The sequence below is a fragment of the Periplaneta americana genome, chromosome 10 (assembly GCF_040183065.1).
Source record: "Periplaneta americana isolate PAMFEO1 chromosome 10, P.americana_PAMFEO1_priV1, whole genome shotgun sequence".
NCBI classification, from domain to species: Eukaryota; Metazoa; Arthropoda; class Insecta; order Blattodea; family Blattidae; genus Periplaneta; species Periplaneta americana.
Window position 1 is genome coordinate 152,331,149 of NC_091126.1, and position 6,782 is coordinate 152,337,930.

Here is a 6,782-nt window from a genome sequence, read left to right on the forward strand (position 1 = left end):
AAAGTGCTATCTCAATACCTACGATTCGAAGCTGTAGTTCCACAAGGCTTCGTTTTCTGTCTCATTCTCTATAATATGAATCTCGAAACGTGCTATCTCAATACCTACGATTCGAAGCTGTAGTTCCACAAGGCTTCGTTTTCTGTCTCATTCTCTATAATATGAATCTCGAAAAGTGCTATCTCAATACCTCCGATTCGAATCTGTAGTTCCACAAGGCTTAGTTTTCTGTCTCATTCTCTATAATATGAATCTCGAAAAGTGCTCTCTCAATACCTACGATTCGAAGCTGTAGTTCCATAACGCTTCGTTTTCTGTCTCATTCTCTATAATATGAATCTCGAAAAGTGCTATCTCAATACCTCCGATTCGAATCTGTAGTTCCACAAGGCTTCGTTTTCTGTCTCATTCTCTATAATATGAATCTCGAAAAGTGCTATCTCAATACCTCCGATTCGAATCTGTAGTTCCACAAGGCTTCGTTTTCTGTCTCATTCTCTATAATATGAATCTCGAAACGTGCTATCTCAATACCTACGATTCGAAGCTGTAGTTCCACAAGGCTTCGTTTTCTGTCTCATTCTCTATAATATGAATCTCGAAAAGTGCTATCTCAATACCTCCGATTCGAATCTGTAGTTCCACAAGGCTTAGTTTTCTGTCTCATTCTCTATAATATGAATCTCGAAAAGTGCTCTCTCAATACCTACGATTCGAAGCTGTAGTTCCATAACGCTTCGTTTTCTGTCTCATTCTCTATAATATGAATCTCGAAAAGTGCTATCTCAATACCTCCGATTCGAATCTGTAGTTCCACAAGGCTTCGTTTTCTGTCTCATTCTCTATAATATGAATCTCGAAAAGTGCTATCTCAATACCTCCGATTCGAATCTGTAGTTCCACAAGGCTTCGTTTTCTGTCTCATTCTCTATAATATGAATCTCGAAACGTGCTATCTCAATACCTACGATTCGAAGCTGTAGTTCCACAAGGCTTCGTTTTCTGTCTCATTCTCTATAATATGAATCTCGAAAAGTGCTATCTCAATACCTCCGATTCGAATCTGTAGTTCCACAAGGCTTCGTTTTCTGTCTCATTCTCTATAATATGAATCTCGAAAAGTGCTATCTCAATACCTCCGATTCGAATCTGTAGTTCCACAAGACTTCGTTTTCTGTCTCATTCTCTATAATATCTATGTCACTTACAACCCCCTTTCCACAAGCGATCAATTAGGACTCGCTCAACAAGCGGTTGACATCATATATTGATAATCCATCCCAACTATCCTACACCAGAGTTCTCATGAATAACACACTTAGGTAACACATGAATTGGACCAATATTTGGCGAATCAAAATCAATACACACAAGAAACAAGCCTGCATCTTCCGCCTCTCTCCCTGCTCCCGTAAAGTAAACAATAGCCCAATCATCGACATCAGCCACTTCTCCCTCCAGCGACGCCGCGTTTAACTCGGCATCCCAATCCACTCTGAATTCTCCTCTGCCGCCCACGCCAATAAAATATGACTAATTCACTGTGACCATCAAAGCAATAAGTAACTTACGTGGCATTAGATGACAAGGTTCCTCCATGTTCACGCTTCTACATACACGGATTCGAACACTCTTCCTGAACTCGTCCTTCCTAGTAGAATCCATCTTCTTCAAAAAATGAAAACTTTGAAGTCTGCAAAAAATCATAAGTTACATATGAAGTGGTCGGCGCAGCACCAATAACACAGTTTACACTCTACATAGAAACCAAAATCATAACTCTCTTCTTAAATCTACAAAATGTGTATCACAAGAACACTTTCTCATCACTAAACAGACAATACACGTAGCCTACGCCTTCTATAAAACTCCCCAATAACAATAAAATAATCACAATAACGTGATCATGCAACGTAAGCGGATTCCTACTCTCCATACGATGGCGGTAAGGTTAGCGCACTCCTGAAGGAATGCTGACAATATTGGAACAAACAACACGGGCGCTAGAAAAAAGGCGAGGGGTGATAACAAGAGATACCAAGAGTCAGAAAGTGATAGGGAAGAAAGTAGTGTAAAGAATAAGGGTGCAAGTGTAAGTGGAAATCTAGTATGTGAAAGTGAAAGCGTGGGGGGAAAACAAAAGAGGAATAGAAGAAGAAATAAATAGAAAGAAAGACAAAGTCAGAAATAAGGCAGAGACGAACAGTAAAGAAAGGTCAGAATTTGCAACAGTTGAGGATTTAGCAGAGATATTTTATATGTGTAAAAAAAACTGGGGTTGTGATAAAAAAGTGCAAGTAAAGTGAAACTGGAAAAGGCCGAGAAGTATAATAATGATAATAATAATAATAATAATAATAATAATAATAATAATAATAATAATAATGATTTATTTTAGCTGGCAGAGTTAAGGCCGTAAGGCCTTCTCTTCCACTCAACCAGCAAAAAGTATATATGCATATGCATGAACTTACAAAGAATTCAACAATTTGATTTAGATGACAGTTACATGTATACAAGAGTTATTTACGAATTAAACAACAAAATACTATGAACTATTAATTAAAAACTGAAATAAACTGTGTAGCAGAATTAAACTAAAATACATAGAATGTTAATATATTTCAAATGATATTAGATAATACAAAGAGATTATTATGAGACAATTTTCAAAATACAGCACAATCAAAATGATGTCTAAAGAAAAAAGTAACAGTGTAGTCAGTGATAGTTTAAATCAGTATGATTGGAGTGAAATGCTAATAAGGTTATCTTTTAAGCTGTTCTTAAAGGTGTTTGTTGTCTTGCAGCCCCTAATAATTTGTGACAAGGAATTCCATTGACGCGAGGTGGATATTGTAAAAGATGAGGAATAACAAGATGTTCTATGAAGAGGTATATTTAGCGTGCCACATATAAGTGATCTGGTATTTACGTCGTGGTTAGAGTATAGATAAGAGAAACGAGACGAAAGGTAATTTGGTGTTGAGGTGTGCAGAATTCGAAAGAGTAAAGACAAAGAGTGTAAAGTTCTGCGTTCTTTAAGTCGGAGCCACGAGAGACTTGCGAAGGACGGTGATATGTGATCATATCGTCGGATGTTGCACACGTATCTGACGCACATATTCTGAGCTCGCTGTAACTTGACTGTCAGTTCAGAACTTAGGTCACTTAACAAAACGTCACAATAATCGAAGTGCGGCATTATTAGGGTTTGTACTAGGGTAAGTTTTAGTTGCTGGGGCAAGAAGTTTCTCAAACGACTCAAAGAGTGAATGGAGGAACAGATTTTTTTTATCGTTTCTTTAACTTGAAAATTCCAACTTAGATTATTATCAAAAAAGAAGCCAAGATTTTTTACGACAGATGAATAAGGGATTAGCGTGTTGTTAAGGGTAACAACTGAAAGATTACTGTTATTAAGGGAGTTAACTAAACGCTTATAAGGGAGTTAACTAAACGCTTATAGGGGAGAGAGAGAAAGTGTATAAACAGATGAGTAAAATAAAATAAAAGTATTTATAGGAAGTGTGAATAGTGGCAATGGATTAGATGTAAGGAGAACAGTGAGAAAGTTAAAGTGAGCGCAAATAGGAATGAGTGATAATAGTGAGAAAGGGTTTAGAGAAATGAATAAGTGACAGCATAAAAATAGTACTAACATTTGAATGTTGGAACAGTAAGTGAATAAAAGGTCAAAGAACAAATAGGCAAATAATTCAATATGATAATTTATAGAGAAAAATTTAAATTGAGATTTTAGTGAATAGTAGTTAGAGGTAAAGGGGGGTGTGAAAGGAGTATACAATATTAGATATATTAGGATTAATGAACAAATAGAGAATAGCAAATGAAATGTAGGGAAATAATGAAGGGGAGATTGACCAAGTAACAAAAAAGGTACATAGGTTAATTGGGAGTAAGTGTGAAGACGTGTACGGCAAATACTGTGTTATTGTAATAATATGTTAATGGTGGCACCGGATACAGAAATGTGAGGTACACCATTACATGTAAAGAAGTGCTGTGAAGAAATATATATCATATCATATCAATAACATAATCACTCTAGAAGAAAACTAACATTTTCTACAACGACAGCTACAAAACAATAAGTAACATGCTCACATAAGTCCCTTATTAATCTAATCATTAGACAGTGGATGCGGGATGACTTATCTTTGAATGTAGGTGCACATTTACTATATGTTACAATTTTTTCAGACAGACCATTAGCTGAACAGGTTTTAAACGTAACCAGACGACGTCAACATGCAACGCTTCATTTGTAATGTTCGATACTATGATCATATCTCACCTTCTTTCAAGAAGTTATCATGGCTTAGGTTACATGAGAGGAGAAATCTGCACTCACTTTCTCTCTTATATCGAATTATGCACTCTTCATCCCCCTATTATTTATTCGCTCGATTTCATACTCTCTCTCGCTATCATAATATTAATACTCGATCACAACGCGATAACACGCTAGAAATTCCACTTCACGCATCGTCTCTGTATTCCTCATCCTTCACTGTTGCTACCTCTCGTCACTGGAACTCTCTGCCGCCTGAAGTCAAGGGCTGCCGAACATTGAATTCTTTCAAATCAAAGTTAGAAAATTATCTTATGACGAGTTGCCAAACTAACTTACTATTATGACAAGTGTTGTATTGCATGTTTCCACGTTTTCACATTTTTGTTATGTTCTAATGATATTCAACTTATTTTATATTTTTGTTTTCATATTTTCCGATAATGTTATATCTCTAATGTGATAAGTTGAGCTATATATAATCTTAATTTTCCTTATTGTGTGTACTTAGAAATATTGTATTCACTGTATACTTTGTACTGCACTATTTTATTACTAATATTACTATTATTATTATTATTATTATTATTATTATTATTATTATTATCATCATCATCATTATTAATATTCTTATTTTATTATTATTATTATTATTATTATTATTATTATTATTATTATTATGAATAATTGTCTTTTTTTTGTATGCCTCATTTATTTTGACCTGCTGTTCACATATTATTATGCTTTTTTCTTTCTTTCTGTATGTTATATATTATGTCCGATTTCTTCTTATTTGTTGTTTATTTTTTATTATTATTATTATCTTATTCAATTTTGTGTGTAAAATTGTAGTGTAATTTGTAAATTTGTAGTGTTTTTGTAACGCAGTCTTTACTCCTGGTTGAGTGTTAGAGAAGGCCGTATGGCCTTAACTCTGCCAGGTTAAATAAATCATTATTATTATTATATTATTATTATTACTGTATCTCCGAACAGTCAGAATGAAAAAAAAAAAATGACGTACTGTAGCACATACCTCGTCATCATTGATGGAATTACTAGCGTTGCAGTAAACGACGATATAGTCTCGTAAGTTGTCGAAAATGAATCGTCTTCGCCTATCCTGCTGGATAACACAACTGCACACATTGCGTTGCAATGTTACTATGAACGGACCGGGGTCCCTTCGTTCTGTACGCTGCTGTACTCGCCAGGCACACCAAAGACGGACGACACGGCACGTGCCATATACTCTGATACGAAACAACTTCGCGTTTCCTTAACTCATCCCGCATACACTGTCCACTATTCATTATTGCCATCACCCAAGCAGTGGCGAACGGTATAAATCACATCCTTCTATCCCGATTCAAAATGTCTAAATCAGCATAACTCTTTGTCTCCAATTAGCAAAGAAAACCAAAACTCCAAATACAAATCTGGCTTTCATGTAGTAGCTCCCTGTAAAGCAGGTTTGAATAATTACGACGGTGTCGTAGCCTGGAGTAGCTCAGTCGGTAGAGCGTTCGCGCGCTAAGCGAAGGGTCCCGGGATCGATACCCGGTCCCGGAACAATTTTTCCTTGAAATTATTCAAACCTGCTTTACAGGGAACTACTACCTGAAAGCCAGATTTGTATAATACATTCGTTACTGGAGGTACGTTAACAGAAAGCCACAATTTAAAGTCACACAGTATTTGTGTGCACTCACAGTTGAGTTCTGGGTTCTTGTCAGCTCATGTAAGTTGTGTGGATATAATAAGGGAAAATTGTGACGGTGTCATGTATAGTTCCTGGGGTAGCTCAGTCGGTAGAGCGTTCTCGCGCTAAACGAAGGGTCCCGGGATCGATACCCGGTCCCGGAACAATTTTTCCTTGAAATTACTCAAACCTGCTTTACAGGGAGCTGCTACCTGAAAGCCAGATTTGTATAATACATTCGTTACTGGAGGTACGTTAACAGAAAGCCACAATTTAAAGTTACACAGTATTTGTGTGCACTCACAGTTGAGTTCTGGGTTCTTGTCAGCTCATGTGAGTTGTGTGGATATAATAAGGAAAAATTGTGACGGTGTCGTGTATAGTTCCTGGGGTAGCTCAGTCGGTAGAGCGTTCGCGCGCTAAGCGAAGGGTCCCGGGATCGATACCCGGTCCCGGAACAATTTTTCCTTGAAATTACTCAAACCTGCTTTATAGGGTGCTACTACCTGAAAGCCAGATTTGTATAATACATTCGTTACTGGAGGTACGTTAACAGAAAGCCACAATTTAAAGTTACACAGTATTTGTGTGCACTCACAGTTGAGTTCTGACGTCTTGTCAGCTCATGTGAGTTGTGTGGATATAATAAGGAAAAATTGTGTCGTGTATAGTTCCTGGGGTAGCTCAGTCGGTAGAGCATTCGCGCGCTAAGCGAAGGGTCCCGGGATCGATACCCGGTCCCGGAAAAATTTTTCCTTGAAATTA

At 36.8% G+C, this 6,782-nt stretch overlaps 1 non-coding gene across 1 annotated transcript; it reads left to right on the top strand.

Moving 5' to 3' along the window:
- The first annotated feature begins 6,401 nt into the window (after positions 1-6,401).
- Positions 6,402-6,475, top strand: TRNAS-GCU (transfer RNA serine (anticodon GCU)). The gene has a single exon. It is a non-coding gene; the product is annotated as a tRNA-Ser (tRNA).
- Positions 6,476-6,782: the final 307 nt, after the last annotated feature.